The following is an 18,075-nucleotide window of genomic DNA, read 5'->3' as shown; positions in this document are numbered from 1 at the left end:
TTAAAATGGATTAAGAATATAATTTTTATAACTAAACTATCAAGACAAATTTTAAAAATTTATTTTCTACTAAGAATTTCCAATACTATCACCTTATATTTTATTTAAATACTTTTGAAATGATTATTTTAAACTATATTCTTAGATGGTAATTTTACATATTCAGATTTGTTTACAGTTTTTATAAACAACATTTATTGGAGAATGCAAAAACCATCAGAAGAGAAAGTTTTAATTCCCCAAACATAGTAAAATAATCAAACATCTGGAATAGAAGAAAATTACAAAAATGTGTCTAAGATGATTTGTCCTAATGATTCATGCATGCCTTTGTGTTTGATGATTCTTCCATAAACCTGAGTTTATTTTAAAAATATTAATCCTTAATTTAGAGATAAATTTTTCCAATAAATACTATAAGACTCCATCATAGCACCTTACATCTGTGGCATCTGTAATTGAACCCCACAATTGAATGTTGCCAGTTCTTATTTTGAAAAATGGTGTATCTATAGGATTCAAATCATCTGGATGAAAATTCAAGTCAAATAGAAGAATCTGCTTGGTCTTAGATGCTTCATTTGAGTTGAGTAGTAAGAAGGCCAAAGTTTCAATGGGACATAAAGAAAGTTATGGGAAGAAAAGAGCAAGAAAAAAGAGGGGAAAGAAGAAAAGTCAAAAGTAAAAATAGAAAGCAAAAAAAAAAGCTCAGTTTCATTTGGAAAGACAGACTCTATTACATATTTCTCAGTGCTATTCCACCCAAATGATGTTGCCTTCTCCCAAATACAGGGATAGCTGGTCTACAGCATAGGCTCTATAAGATCATCTCGTTGGAAATATTTGACAGGGGATTTAAAAAATTTTTTCCTTTGGATAGCAAGTGATGTTTTAATGCCTTTTCCTTTGCTGAAGAAATTGAGATTGTCACATATCAATAAGGAGCAATTTTCTAAACCACATATTTTGATATTTAAAAAAGATACTTGAATAAAACTTTAATTAATTTGAAAAAATATGGGTGAGGAAAAGTTTTAGAGAGCTGAATCATCCTCAATGATTCTTAATTAGATAAAAGTGGGAGACTTTTATGTTTCTAGATATAATTTTTATAATGCAAGCTTATCCTTTACTGTTTTCCATTATGTTCATAGATACCATATCTACTCAAGCTCTCATTTTACATTGGTTTATATTAAAACTAATGAACTATTCACTCACTTTGCTAAACAACTAAATCACTGTGGAAAATAAAAGCATTTATGAAAACTCTATTGACATAAAGAAGGACGCCTGTGGAATTCGGTCTTGTATGTGATTTATCTTTCTCAAGACAATGGTTCAAAACCCACTTTATAACCAGCAGGAGCAGAGAGTTACAAACTTAGGAATTTTAAATAATTCATGGATATGCGTGGAAATAATATTGTAAAACTGAAGTCAGAAGCAGCTGCCGGGGGAAAAATGTTTTTAAAAAAGATTCATAGTCAACAACAGTCATATTATTTCAGGTTGGCTCACACTATTGTGTGCATTTACAATGCAACATTTGTGTGCTTCCATTGGTTTGGAAAAGAAAATTTAGAAGACTTACAACACACAAACAGCAAATATAAAGAATCCTTTTTAGTTCTTGCATACAGTATGACTCAGTGGTAAGAAACTCTATTCTGCTTGCAGAAATTTCAATATAATTCTATATTTTAAAAAGTGGATCTAAATCTTGAGTCTTAGGCCACAGAGTCTCTCTCTCTCGTAAAACAGGGAGAAAAATGAGACAAATTATTTCTTCTTGTTTGTTTCCCTTTGTTTATTTCGCAAATGCTCCTTATCTTGACATACACTTAGGAGAAGGGTTGTTGGAGATGTTTGACAATAAATGCAAAAACTCTCATTATCCACATAGGGTGGATTTACAATTCTAAAACTGAACAATGATGTAGAAGCAAATTATTTTTCATAATCTCTAGAAGTGTGAATTTAGTAATGGAAAGTAGAAAATATTCAAAACTGTTTTAGAATCAGCATTCAAGTAAAACAGGCTACTCTTCAAGATCTTGTTTGGAAAGGAGACAACCGATAGTTATATAAGTGGAACCACTCATCTTCAAATTATTTAAACTGGTTTTACTCCAACCGCCTTTTCATAGCATGAACTGTTGTTCTAGTTCCCTGGACTGACCTAAAGATAAAACTTACAAAGATATTTACCACTGGATATGAGAATTAGATGAATCTAAATTACATTAATATTTCAAATAAAATAATAAATCATAGTGAGTTAAATACTTTCTAGTAAATAATCTCAGTAATATAGATTAAATAATATACTCTTAAAATAACTTTTATGCTAATATTTTAAGATTATTTATACTAAATCTTTTCCTTGAGTGATAGTGATATTGAACCTGTAATTAATTGAGAAGAAACACATTGTTTATGTTTAACTTTGGAAAGAACTAACTTCTTATTTTATATAACTCAGTGAAAATTTCCAAATTTGTAAGTCTCTCTTCCTAGCAGAGTATACCCTTTTTCAACTATGTGCCTGTAGACAGTGTATTTTGAGTTTTTAAAAAGGATATTGAAATGACTAAAATAATTTACATCGTTGAATGCTAAAATGAATTAAGATATTTTAAGTAGCAATTATTTCTAATCAAAGTTTAGAGAGATTTCTGAATTGACATTGCTAGTTACTGCTTAAATATTGGCCTTGTTTTAACCTGGATCTGTGTTCACTCATAAGACTGCAAGTAAGCAGTACTTGAGTCCTAACTCTTTAAATGCACACCTGAAATTGCGATTTTCTTTTCCTTTCCACCTTTTTAATAATCAAAGGTATTGTTTGTTGCTTTTACTTGCTATTAGTTCTGATACCCCAAAAGAACCTCTGTCCAATTGATTCAAATCAAAGCCAAACTTTCATCCAGTCTGTGACTTCCATTAATCAGTTCTCCTGTAAAATTACAATTTAAAACAAGGCTCCCCCACCCTCCCCGCCCCACACACACAAGTTGTAGTTCACAGACAAAAGCCATAATACACCACAAGATTTTACGGTAGAAACATGGTGAATTGGGAGGATGTGGATTAGATTCTGACTTCATAGAGCACATTGCCTTTCCATTTTGAGCATCATTACTGAAGCCTATTTAGATAATATGTGCACGACACAGATGAACTACCTTTATTTCTCTCTCTTTTTTTTTTTTTTTTACCACATCCAGTTTCACTGACCTTCTGTACTGTTCAGTCCTGGAGGTCCCCTGTAGTTTTTCTTTGGTAGTTTATAAAAAGTGTGCCAAGAATGAGCTCTAGAGAAGTTGCTTACTATCATATGAAAAAAAGTTACTTCCATTTGTATGTTGGTCAGGAAGAGCAAGGAGTTTTCATCTCATTAACTAGTTTTTATATCTCTGTAGCAACTACCTGGTGAGCTATGGTGAAGACTCATGCAGCAGACTCTGAGAGAAAGTTTGGGATCAAACTGGAGATATCCACTGCTGGGCGCAAAAATAAAGTGTCTGCCATCTGGGTATGGGTGCAAAGATTGGCAAAGGATCAACTATGCTATGCCAAAAATCAGAAAATAATTTTAAGTTATTTACATTCTAATTTTAATGTATCTCTAGTCTGATCTGAGAAAAATAAGTAGGTAAAAATAGACTACAAATAAAAATGCATATATAAATAGACAAAATTTATGTTGATTTTTCTATTAGCACTTTCTTTCTGGTTAGGATTTAAATAGGGGGAACTACAATCGTCTCGATTTCAGAAGTAGACTTATCTACTTTTTCCTCCTGTGGTAAGACATAAAAAAAAAAAAGTATTCAAATATTCTGATTACATTTAATGGTTAGAAACATTTTCCACTCCAGGTCTGATGGTTCTTAAACTGTTGTGTTTCTTTTCACTTCGAGGCATAGCTAATAAATAGATTATAGTTAATATTAAAAAATTATATTTTCTAATTGTATTTATGAAGCAAAGAAGAGAAAGGTCTTTCCTTCTCATAAAGGAAGATGTAAAGTTTGCAGTGTGTTTTCATAAATTCTCTCACATATATACAGTCACTATTTCTTATCAATAGCATATGTAGAGATACAACCACTCACAAATGTGTCTGATTATTGAGCCATCAATTTTACTCTAACCAAATAAAGTGGTTTGACTTTATTATTTACATGATTCTTAAAATATGCAGGCCACTGACCACACAAATAAACATGTGCTTTTGGATCAGTAGAAAGCCTGGTGTTTATGAACAAGGTTCTTTGTATTTTTAACAATATCTGGCACATTTAGGCAAAACTTTTTACTGAAACGTGGAGCCTAGATAATTGTGTGCTTTGTGATCTGTGCTGGGCAGGGGCCCCAACCTCTGCTCTTTAGGCAGACAGGAATATGAAAATCTGTTTTTGCAGTTTGACATTTTCTTTGAATGATTAGTTCAGTTGGTAAATCTCCACTTTGCAGTTCTTAGAAGCCCAGATTTCCTGTTACAAAGCAATGTGGTTCTGATTATTGCCTTACTGAAGCCCAGGCATAGTACCTGTGTTCTGCTAGCAGTTCTACCTTTCATTTTCCATGTTAACATGAGCAACTTACTGACCCTGCCTCCCTCTTCCTTGCCTGCAGTGGTTCAGGAGATTGAAAATCCAAGGGGTTGTAGTGAGGGGAGTGAAGGCAGAGTATTATTCACATTCTAAGTCCTGGTACAATGTTCGTAAGTTGGAGAAAAGAATCATCGTGAGTTGAACTCAAAGTGAAAGTGTTTTTCTAGTGTGGAGCTGTGGTTCATCTGTTTTGTGCATTAATTCTGACCATCACCACCAAGTTTAGTGAGACAATATAATTGTCTTTCAAAGGAACACTGCCAAACACTTCTAGATGTACCACAAAAAACCCCCAGTACTATTTGATGCCACATGATAAATATGGTCCATGGCACCATCTTTGCTCACCTGACTTACATAGCTTTTTATATAAACTTCTCACATAAGCTTATATAAGCTTATAATCTGACTTATATAGCATCTTAACTCATCTCTTTCCTCTCATTCTTGCTCTCCTACAGTCCATTCCTCACAGAATAGCCTGAGTTTCTTTCAAAAATGAATGTAAATAAGCTTGTTTCTCACTCATGCTAGAATCCTCCAATGACTTTTCATCTCTGATCAACATCCAAACTCCTTTCTGTGACATCAAAAGCCTGACATGATCTGGGCCATACCATTTCTCTGACCTCAATTCCTACTATTCTCTCTCTCTTTGCAGACTCTATTCTATAAACAGTGGTTTTCTTCCCGGTTCTGCCTTGAAGCCTTTTAACTGGCTGTTCCCTCTTCTTGAAAGACTCTTTTCCTGCCTCATCACACTAGTAATTTCTCATTTATCGTTTGGTTCTCAGCTGACTCATCATATCATCAGCTCAGACAACTCTTCATGAGCCACTTTATCTAAAGAATCCTTTGAGGAGTTCTCCTTCAATTAATTTATTTTATTTCCTTCACAATAATCACTATTCTCTAATATTATCTAGTTGCTTCATTGGCTTACTTGTTTATTTTTTATTTTTATTTTTTTGTCTTCCTACATGAGAATGTGTGTTTTCCGAGGAAAGGGACTTTGTCTTACTCTTGGTAGGCCATTGTCTGGCCTGACATAGCCACTCAATACACGTTTAGTTGGATGGATGGATGAAAGACCAAATCACTGAGTTTATGTAAGGCTACTAGCTAGAAGTAGCTCTGGTTTCAGAGTCTTAATTTACAATAATTAACTCAGGGCCCATTAATTTTTATCCCCTTGTTTCTACAGTTGCCTTTATTCTTGCCGGAGCCCTCAGTGTATTTAGTTTCTATTAGCACCTAGAGAGAGAATATAACACACGCTAGGCACTTTGTGAATATTAGTAAAATTAGAATCTGACATTTTATTTTAATTAAGTTGAGCAACCTCATAGTTGCCATATAACTTAGCAACTCTAGTAAAAAAGCCAAGTTTCTAAACATAAAAAGATAAATATTCATGATAACACTCCTGTTTTAATGTCAGCAAGGTATATCTCCATGATTGATTCTTAAAATGTGGAGGCTAAGTGAGCTAAGAGATAAAAATAATACTTGGGTTTTTATAGGAACATGTTTCAAAGAGATTTATATATTATTGTACCTACTCACATAGAATTTCTTTAAGGAAGTGTTCTCACATTTCTTTTTTCAGATGAGATTAATGTTAGGTGACTCACGCAAAGCCTCAGCAAGCTGATAGTAAAGGAAGTATCCTGCATGTCTAATCTCCCACCCCACCCACAGCCTTTCCCTCCTCATCTCTTACATCTCTACCTTCCTGCCCATTTACTGTTTGAATGTCTCTACTCTGTTTCATTCCCTTTGGATTTTTTTTTTAAAGTTCAAATTTACTTTCTTATTTTCAATATGTTGTTTAAAAGCATGCACAAAGCCCTGGGAGTAGAAAGAGACTGGTGTTCAAGGAATAGAAAAGAAAGGAGATTGGCAAGAATCAGTAGATCCTCAGAAGCTCAAGAAGGCTTGTTACCAAAAAAGGTAAAGGCCAGGGTACGGTGAAATAATTCCTGTGCAAAGGTAAGCAGAGGAAGTCTGGAAGTGACTACTGCATTTACTCATCTTTTATGCCAATGCTGTCTCTATTGTGCAACCAGGGAATCAGTATCCTGCTTCTAAATCATCTTGTGAGCCACACAGTTGAGAATATTTAAAGGCTCGGCTATTAAACACAATTTAATTGGCTGCTAAAGACTTATTTTCAAATGTGATGGATAAAACAGGGGCACTTACTTCCTTTTCTGCTTTCACATCTCCATGACGCATTTTTTTTTTATTTTTATTTTTTTACTTTTCTAAGAAGGATAAAATAATTTTTAAGGTGGGGTGGAGTGGTAACTGACCAATGAGGGTGTCAACGATGCCTGTTTGGATTTCACAAATGAGGAACCATAAAGTGCAAGTGGGCAATTACCTCAGAGTGATTCAAACCATTGGTGGTAAGCTGGGGAGGAGGCTCTGAACGGGCCCACCCAGCTGCCTTGCCTTGTACTCACTACTACAGCCCAACTCTCAATTCCCACAAACATAGGCAGGGAGAAAACTAGAAGACACTAAAATTTGCTCTTCAAAAACATCTCATAGACTTTTTTTTTTTTTTTTGTATCTGAAAGGGTTCAATGATAGGAGAAAAAAGTGCCTTGAATGACTGAAGAAATGCTAGGATGAAAAAAGTGAGCAATTGGGGAAAAAGGGCCTCTTCTATGTTTTAAAAAAAAATAGATGTAAGGCTATGGGGCCTATAGAGTCCAGGGGTTATTCTCCTTGTTCTCCTATGACATTCACGGGCAATGTCCTAAACCTCTTGTTAGCCATCTTAAATTAAGGATAATATTTATCTTGCAGTTTGTTTTGAGGTCTAAACATGTACTAGGTTCATAAGAGATATTCAGTTGTCAATAATTCTAGATAATAGAAACAGGGTCAAAGAAAGATGTTAGTAGCTTATAATAGGAAACAGAATATTTCTTTCCAAATCTGCAATAATTGGAAAATTACAGCTTGCTATCTAGGAGATCTTCAACTTCACAGAAGCCACATTCAGTAAAAGTCCTTTCAAAAGATATTTCGTTATAGTAATTGTAGGTTTGATATGGGCCTGAGAATCAACAAGATATGATCACTTAGAACATCTAGACAGAATGAAATAGGTTGAATATCAGGTTACTAGCTTGTTCATGGGTAAGAGGTGAGAAGGGTTTTTTTTCCTCTTTTTGAAGCAATACTATTTACATTATGAAATAAATCAGCCATTTGTATTTTTCTTTGTTTTACATTTTCACCTAGTATTATTAGTAGTATACAGACAGGACTTGCATATACCCTGGTAGCTTGTTATGTATTTTTCTTTCATATTACTAAGAAATGTGGATAACCATAGGTTATATTTTATTAAACCATGTTTTCACCAAACCAACTTTTAAGGTTTTCCAAGGATATTTTTTTCCAATATAGAAGTAACTTTCTGTGTTTTTACTGATTTTATAAGTAACATCTTTTAATTGATTAAAAATAAACAAATGCAAATGCAGGCTCTATAGGAAGTTCCATAGAAGAAACAAAAAATAAATTTGGAATCCATTACCCAGAGATAATTGTTATTTGGTGTGTATTATCCAGACATTTTTCTATGCAGTCATTCACAATTTCTTCCTAAGTGAAATCATACGATGATGTTCTCAATCTTAACTTAAAATATATCATGAACTTTCAATGCCAATAAATATTTATTTGCAGTATTTTTCATGTTAATTAAAAAGTAACATTATAAGTAGTTAATTTGCATGACTACATACTAATTTATTTAATCTATTTTCCTTTTGAGACAATTTAAAATTTTATTTTCTCCAATTCTTTTTACTATTAAAACACATACTTGTATTTGTCTGATTGTTTTCATAGGATTAATTCCTAACAATGAAATTGCTAGGTCAATGGAAATTCACATTTAAAAAATTTTAGTATGTATTTCCAAACTGCCCTCACAAAGGTTGTTCCACTTAATGTCTCAGTGTTTGTGAGTGGCTTTTCTCTCTTAATATTGGATATTATACTTCTTTTTAATCTGTGCTTATCAAGTAATATAAAAACATCTCATTTTAATTTGTATTTTTTTGTTTACTGTTAAGCATGAATGATTTTTTCATATGTTTATTGACTATTTAAGATTCTGCTTTTGCAAATTGCCTGTTGATGTCCTTTATCTATTTTTCCACTGGTCATGAATCATTTTTCAGACTCATTTCTATAATAACATCTTATATATTACGGTTATTGAAGGTTATTTTGCAAATTCATGATTTTTACATTCATGTTTAAAATTCACGTCATCCAAAATTCCAAGTAAAATTTGGAAAAGTTTGTATGGGCAAAGTAGGGCATGGGTACATGTGAGAAGGGATGGAATTTCAGGAAACATCCAAGGTACCCTTAGATATTATTTAAAATAGTAGCTAAATTACAACATGAGAGAATAGGATTATACGTAAAAATATATTTCCTAACAGTAAACATTTTAAAGTGTTGGCCATGTTCTAGAACAGGATGCCAGAATCTTCTAGGGGCTTTGTAAATGGGTTACTACATACCTTTCTGTCTGACTTGCGTAATCGGAAAGGATGGGCTGGGTGACTGCTCAAGACATCCCTTTGCCCAGAGTGATTATTTTTTTTCTACTTTCACATGTGAACTTGGTTCATAAAAGCCCCAATTCAAGGTTCTTTTCCGTTAATTTACTAATTCTATCTATATTCTTCCTAAAGGGCTTTAAAAGTTAAAGAATTCTAAACTCTATTTCTAAGCTTAACAACAAATAGAAGTAGGTCTGTCTTTCAATTCTTCTTAATAGCAAAAGACACATACATAAAGTATGACTATGAGTCATCTTCCTAAGCTTTAATTTCTTACTGCTCCCTTGTGGCCACTCATATGAACTGTCCAGATGCCTTAAAAACAAAAAAACAAAAAAACAAAAAAACAGATTCTATAATATTAACAGCAAACATTTTTTTCAGGTAAAATCATCAACTTTTGTTTGTGTAGCAAATTGAGTCTCTGACATTTGAACATCAAGGCCATAAAATAATTATTTATTTAAATTTTAAGTATTTACTGGAATGGGGGTAGCAGAATAAAACCAATTACATTGTTATTCATCTATGAAGTCATCAAAAAGCTGAAGTTTGAAATATTTCCGACCATTCTGAACCTAAAAAAAATACAATTTCAAACCTGTTTTCTTACTGTGGTTATGTGAATATCAGTAGGGTCTAAGTTTAGTCATTATAATACAAAACAGTCTCTTTTTACTGAAAAAAAAATAATTAAAGGGTGGCTATACATCAGAGCACAAATAAGATATAGCTAAGAAATAGTTATTCTGTTACATTTTGGCCATGTAATAATACTGCCCATGAGTAGACAAGACCCAGGAATTGCAGTCTTAGCAATCTAAAGAAGAAAAATGATTTGAAATGCCTATTCTTCCAGGCTTGAGTGTCAGTCATGCAAATTATGATGTTGTTTAACAAACCTCTAATTCATTTGACTTTAATTTCTATGACTACATCTATTCAAACATGGCAGGTTTTTAGCACAATTAGTAGCTACTCTGCCATAATTAACATGTGTATGTTATATATGAATATATATGAATATATATACATATATATTCATGTGGCTAACTCTCTGTAAAATGATGTCCAAGCATTATGTTATAGAAATAGAGCTGAACACAAGTGTCCAGGGTTAAGTTACTTCAACCAGTATATATGGATTACAGCATCTCTATGCTAGGTCCTGGGGATACAGCACTAACCACCTTCCCCCAAAGGCACAGCCTCTTAGAATCTCCTATATGAGACAGACATAATCCATGAAGGGATATAAAGTTACAACCATGCTAAACGCTATAAAGAAAAGTGAAGAGTTTGTCTGGTCTGGAGGGTTAGATGGTGCTTTCCTGAAGATGTGATGATATAGCCAAGATGTTAACATGAATAGGAACTCATGAGGCAAAGAGGAGAGAAGAAGCAGGAGGACGAGTGTGCACAAATTCCCTGTAGTGAGAACGAGCAAAGAATTGTTAATGAAATGAAAAATCATCAATGACTCAGTAGTAAGAAAGCAAGAGGGAGTGTGAGATGATTCAAAGCTACTGAGATACTGTTTTGTGTGCCCCACCAAGAGATTAGTTTGTTTTTGTTATAAAAGTTTAAGAAAGACATCAAGATGATCTAAATGGATAATGATAAGATCTTCTTGTGTTTGAAAGTGTCAGTCTGCTTGATATGTAAAAAATGGAAAGACAAGGGTCAGAGTGATGAGAAAAGAGCACTTTAAAGCTATTGCAATAGTCCAGATGAAAGATAATGGTAGTATCGATGAGATATGAGGGTTATCTGAATAAAAGATGTAATCTTCAGGACCTATTGATGGTTCAGTATTGGAGATGAGAGTGACAGATGTATTCTAGATTACTCCTTGGATTCTAGATTCACTAACACATTGATAGCTGCTTATATTTATTAAGAGAGGAATACCAAAAGGTGACCAGTTTGAGGGGAAGGATTAAGCACAGCTTGTGTGTGAGACATGCACGTGGAGAGGTCAAGAAGGCAGGTGGATATGTCAATCAAAAATTTAGGGGAAAAGTCTGTTAAAAAGTACATATTTGAGTGAACTTGGTATTCTAATGTGCGATTTTTTATAAGATTGCCAAGGGATAGTAAACCAATAAAAAGAATGGACCTTGTATATGACCAATCCAAAATGATACATAAGCCAAAACCTAACTTGCATGCAGCAATCAAAATTAACTTTAAAAACACTTGATCAAGTCTCAATGCAATATTATAATAACCATCTATAGTGGGTTGAATTATGACCCCTCAAAAGATATGTCCATGCATTAACTCCTAGAACATGTAAATATGATGTTATTTGTCAAAAGGTTTTCGCAGATATAATTAAGTATCTCAAGTTGAGATCATACTGGATTATCCAGAGGAGTCCTCAATCCAATGACAAATATTCTTATAAAAGACATGCAAAGAGACACAGAGAAGAGCAGATAGCGACATGAAAACGGGGCAGAAATTAGACTGTTGTGGCTCAAGCCAAGAAACACCTAGGAATGCCTGGAGCTAACCAAAGCTAAAAGAGGCAATGAAAATAATGTTTCCTAGAGCCTCTGGAAGGAGTGTGGCTCTGCTGACATCTGGATTTTTGACTTCTGGCCTCCAAAACTGCGAAAGAGTACATTTTTGTTGTTTTTAAGCCACCAAGGTTGTACTAATTTGTTAGAAAAGCAACAAGACGGTAACATACCATTCTTTCATTTTTTAAAAATTAAAATCTTTTAATTTCTAGTAGCAAAAATATCCCTTTATAAACATGCACTAACCCTTGAGGGTCAGAATAAAAAACAAACAAAAAATACAAATATATCAAAGGATATCAAATCAATACATGTTTACACTTTCAATTATTTTGACAAGTGTAATTTGTCATTCACTATAATTCTTCAAAATAAACTAGTTAATAATTTTCAAAAAGATTTTACCTTTAAAAGCATAAAAGTCCTTTAATACATCTCATCATTAAATCTTCCCTAAAAATGACTTTAATATATTAAATTCTTATGAGAATTATAGTGTTTATTATTGAGAAAATTTATTCTTGTTCATTTGTCTAATAAAAGCCAGCAATTTCAAGAAGAGAGATCATAGAATTCTAGATTTATATGAACTAGGAAAACACAATAATGCTGCCTTTTAACCTTATTCATTTACTGACAAGAGATGAAGAACAGAGAAATACTTGCTGGTTTGTGGCAGGACACATCTCTGAAATATGTGCATTCCATTTGCAACTGATCACCTACTTCCATTAGACTCCCTCTGGCATTCTTGGCATCTTTAAATAATAACTGAACTCCTAAAATTCAATCAAAGATCCAGATTATAAAAATTATTTTATCGACCAGATTATCCAATGAGATGGTATGTCTAATAATAAAATAAACAGTATGTTTAGTAACAGCTAAGACCTGTAGCATTTAATAATATGGGTCAGACATTTTCTCAGATTTTGCATATATTAACTCCTTGAATCCTTCTATCTGTGATATAGATACTATTATCATCCCCATTTTATGGATGAAGAAAGTGAAGCACTGAAAGGTTAAATACTTTGCTTGAGATCACACAACTAGTAAATAGTGGAGTTAGGATTCAAACAAGGCAACTTGATTTCAGAGTTCCATACTTCGTTTATCATTATGCTGTTTTGCCTCTACTTAAGTCAAAGAGAAAGAAAAAAAATGTCTTCGATGTGAGTGACCTGAAGATCAATCATGACTATAACACAAACCCTTTGAATGGACTTATAGAGCCGGGCCAGGCCAACAGCCATACTGAAGTGAATTGTAGAGCTGGTAAGGAGGGAGGGAGGTGAGGACATGGACACTGCATTTAGATACAGCTGGATAAGCAGCTATTGAGAAGCATGGCTCTGAGAAATGTAGTATGAATCAGTTCCCAGTTAGAATCATGCAAGTAGGACTTTTGTGAGGCCAGGCAACTGTGGAAGACTCCAAAGGTTTTGATTGTCTAGCTGGTTATGAGAGAGGAGTTCTGAAAACGCATCAGGCTCTTAGTACTGTTTTAAAGTGAAACAAAATCATTGAGCTACCTCGGATATTAAATTTCTGAAGTTAAAAACTTATTTATTTATCTTATTATACCTTCTATTCTCCAACTCTAGCACTTATTGCAATACTACATGTGTAACAGAAAGAAATGGAGGGTCTGGGGAAAGTCACTTCAGAGTTAGAGGACTTGAGTGCTTACCCCGTTCCCTATTGGCTATGACTTTAGACAAATCCAAATTTCCCTGTTCATCTGCTGTCAAAGAGGAAAAGAAAAAGCTCCTTCTCAGTATTCTTGGTAAGGTGAAGAATAAAAATACTTTGTTAACTACACAGTTTTATACAAATTTTAGGTGCTAATATTATAAACTGTTATTGAAAGAAGGAAGGAAGGAGGGGAGGGAGTGACCCTGGTTTGAGAGTTTCACTAGACTAGAAGAAATATAAACCTACTTAAAATGTGGGTGCACAGTAGATGTTCAATAACTATTTGTTGGTGGTTTAATCGATTTTTCTATTGAAAGGGCTAGAAACAACAGAATGCATCCACAGGGGTCAGACAGAGATCACCCTGACCTTTGCCTGAACACCATTCACATGAGCACTTCGGCCAACAGAGGGGAAATTTCATGCTAGCGGTAGTGATAGAACAGGCATTTAACATAAATATTTGCTGATTGATTGATTGAACTGGGCATATCATCAACATTGCAACACAAAACGTTTCGACAAGTGATCTTGTGAGATTTTAGAGGAATAAGCTTGCCAGCACTATGGCAGGCAGACATTTCCTGAGTAGTCACACTGCAACGCCCCCGATGAATTGCCCACTAGTGCCAATTAAATGTAGTTGTAGTTAAACCTTCAGGGTGGTAGAAAATGGTCTTTAGGACAGATTAGGATTCACTGGGGAGCAGCTAGTTCTGAAATGCTATAGTTTCACACATAATTTGAACAAGAGGTGGAGGAAGATGAAAGACAGCTGATCGATGTCTGCAAGGGCTAGAGATTCTTCATCCAGAGCAAGGCCGAAATGTTTAAATTTTTAGAAAAAGTGAGACTCATGACTCTTTGAGACATTACACAATGTCCTCCGAATTTCTTTTTCAAGTTTATATAACTTGTTAATGTATTTTAAAAAGTATTGACCTTCCAAATGAACAAAATCAAATGAGAGCAACAAGGACAACAACAAACACAGCAAATGAACCAAAGAAAAGAATAATGCAATTAAGAAAGAGTACATGTCCGTGTTTGGGTCTGTGGGACCTGACTGTGTTAATATGAAACATACAAAACTATTGAGAATTCTCTTCATAACATCTCCAGAGGAGTCATCATTCTACATAATTCTGCATCCTAGAGCATACCAGCTTTGCCTGGCCATGTTCCAGATGTTTCCAAGTGTAAAAACACAGGGATGCCTAGCAGGATCAGGAGCTAGAACAGGTCAAAGTGAAATGTGAGGCTTCAATGCAGTTGCCATAGAGATAGCCTAAAGGAGGGCTGTCTCTTTTTTCTTTCTCTTAGATACACATAGGCTGTATTGGCAGAGGATCTTGAGAGAATTGCTCTTTGTAGCCTAGTATCTCATTCCATGTAAATTCCACTTTGCAATGAGATTTTCTCTCTTTGGACATATACTGAAACACAGCACCGTTGAATGCAGGACTAAATTTTATGTTCAAAATATAATAGTGTGATTAGTTTTAGTAATAAAACTTTTAAAAAACTAATATGTAACTGATGGGTGGGCAGACAAGGCCCTACATGCCCTTACAAAACTCATGACTACACCCATCTAGCCCCAGGAAGATAGCATACATACTTCTTTCAGGCAACAAAGAGTTAGCTTGATCTTGCATCTGCTGGAACCCGCTGGTGGAATTGCTGTTTCTCCCTCACTGGAAGAGCTAAACACAGCTCCTTGGGACCCACAGGCTTTCAGACACCAACTCCATCCTTCTCTTCTAACAACATCACCCAGTCCTGAGGCTTTTCCTCAGGCTACAGAGTCTTCCTTTTGCCCTTTTCTAACATGGTGGTGTTAAATTTAGCTTGCTCTTGTTTAGCTCATACCTGATTACTCCAAATTCTCTGTGTAAAGGTACACTTATTTATATAAAAGAGTAAACCACACTTACTTCCATTTTTAAAACCAAATAACTTGGTGATCTATTACATGTATCTGTCATTGCCAACTGTCATTGTCAGCTCTGGCATAGACTGCATTATTTCTTTCTCATTCAAAACAATATCAGAATGAAAAATGGTAAGAATGATATTATAATAGAGATGGTATTGAATTTGTTTTAATTTAAAAAGACACCACTAATAAACATTGGTATTTCATTATCAGTAATCACTGTTGACGCACTTAATTGATTGCCACTCTGGCTGAGTATTGTTTGTTAAGTGCCCAAGGGAAGTTTGACTCAAAAGGAAGAGTCAGTTCAGCTGATGGGTTAATGTCTCTGTGCTCAGCACATCCTCATAATTCTCACCTAGTAAGCTTCAAGAAACCAGAGGGAGGGACTAAGGCAAGAGCTCTGTACATGTGGACTTACATGAAGTCTCAGGCAAGGGAGAGAGACCAACATCAGGCTGACTCTGAAATTTCCATATCTGTTCTGACATCATTCATTTTAGCTCATTACTCTCAAAATGTTATTGGATTATTTTTCTAAATAAAAATGTGCTCTGGTAAATAACATTAATTATAATTGTGTCAAGAATTTTTAATTACCATAGTACTTTTATTCTCATTTCAAACTATTCCTACATCCAAATATTAAATGAATATTTATTAAACATTTGTTGAGCATCTACTACATTCTAAACTCTAAGTTCTGCACACACAATAGTGAACAGAATAATCTGTCATCACAGGGCTTACATTCTTAATGGGGAAATAGATTAAAAAAACAATTATAATAAAGTTTTATAAGCATAATGGAGGGTAAGTACTAAAGGGGCAAATTGTAAAAGGCACCTAATCCCATATGCCATTGAGAGTCCCATGACTGCCTGGAAGACATCATAACTAAGCAGATGTCTCGGGGATGATTAGAAATTGATCAAAGACTAAGGTAGAGAATTCCAGTCAAATGAAATGCCGTGTGCAAAAGTCTCAAGACAAGGGACAGATGGTGCATGGAAGGAACCAGAGGAAATGCCCTATCTGCAGTCAAAAGTCCAAAGTGAAGAGTGGCAATGTTAAGTAGAAATTAGAGTATGTAAGACTTCTAAGCCATGTTAAGAATTTAGACTTTATTCTAAGGGCAATAGGATTTAAAAAGTTGTAATGTGATAATATTAGATTTGTATTTTAGAAAGATCACTTAGACTTCACTTTGGAGAATACAAGAATCCCTACCTATTTGCACTGTCATTAGTGGAGCTCATGGTGTCTCAACTCAGGAGTGAAGAGACTCAGGTACATTTTTATACAAGCCCTCTACTCTCTAAACTTTTGCTAGTCACTATACCAAATAGATTCAGATAACTTAATAGCCTTCTCTATTTGAATTCTTGCTGTCCAAATTAAGTAATTGAATTTATTCAGAAAATAAAGAATGTTTGTAAATTTAAGTGGAATAACAATGGAGGCTGAAGACATGATCAAGGTAGTAAAATGGAATTGACTTGAGGATCTGAGAGACATTTAGAATAAAACATCAATAGGCCACTGTGATAGAACTGATATGGAGGAGAGGTCAAGAGTGATGGAGGCAGAAGAGTAAAAGATAATGTACATTATCTGTTTTGGGGAAATCCATGGTGTTTCTATTGCTGTTATGGGAAGCAAAGGAAGAAGAGTTATTTCTGGCGAAATAAAGTATGGATATTCTAGAATGTAGGAGGATATAAATTATATTTGGGGCATACTGAATTTAAGGTGTAAGTGAGAGATTGTAGTGGAACTGTACAGTGAGCAGTTAGGTGTTTGAGTCTGAAGCTAAGGAAAGTGTTCTTGGCTAAAGATACAGAATTTCAAGCTAATGGCTTATAGATGGTGTAGTGGACACTGCTAGTTGTCCACTAAAATTTATCCTCCTCTTCTCTCTGAAGATACCCAACTAAAGTCCAGATTTCCCAGCTCTCACTGTGGAACCCTGAGGTCATTTGGCCACATTCTCACCAGAGAAATGTAAATAGGTACGATGTATGCAAATTCCATACCATTTCTTTAAAGAGTAGTCCCTACCTCTAAACTGCCTCATTTCTTTTTTCCCTCCCTCAGGACCCTGAACTTAACAGAAAACCTTCAAATAGCAGACAATGATAATGCAGATGATGTAGGGATGCAGAGCAGCAAGATGAAAGAAGCTGAGTCTCTGAGTAACTGCTTGGAGCAAAGTTGTTGTCATGCTGGACCATGTGCATCTTGACTCCTAGGTGAGATAAACCTCATTCTTTAGGCCATTCCTTTTTTGATAGTAGCTTAGCCTTCATCTTAAAGAGTAGAGATTGCAATTCTATGGGAGTATATTAGATACACTGGGGAAAAGTATGTGGAGTGAGAAAACAAAGATCTTATGACAGGACCTTAGAAAACACCAGTATTGAAAAAAGTAGGCAGGCAGAAATCCTGAAAAAGCAGGTAAGGAAGTCATCACTCTTGACCTGCTCACCATATCAATTCTATCGCAATGGCCTATTGATACTCTATTCTAAATATCTCTCAAATTGTCAGGTCACTTCTGTTTTACTACCGTGATTATATCTTTAGCCTCCACTATTATCCCACTTAAATTTACAAATATTCTTTATTTTCTGAATCGATTTGATTCCTGAGATATGAGAAGAAATCAAGGAGAGTGTCTCTTCATA

Source organism: Pteropus alecto, unplaced genomic scaffold (assembly GCF_000325575.1).
Source record: "Pteropus alecto unplaced genomic scaffold, ASM32557v1 scaffold33, whole genome shotgun sequence".
NCBI classification, from domain to species: domain Eukaryota; kingdom Metazoa; phylum Chordata; class Mammalia; order Chiroptera; family Pteropodidae; genus Pteropus; species Pteropus alecto.
The sequence above is the reverse complement of the archived record's forward strand: the minus strand, read 5'-3'. Positions refer to the sequence as shown.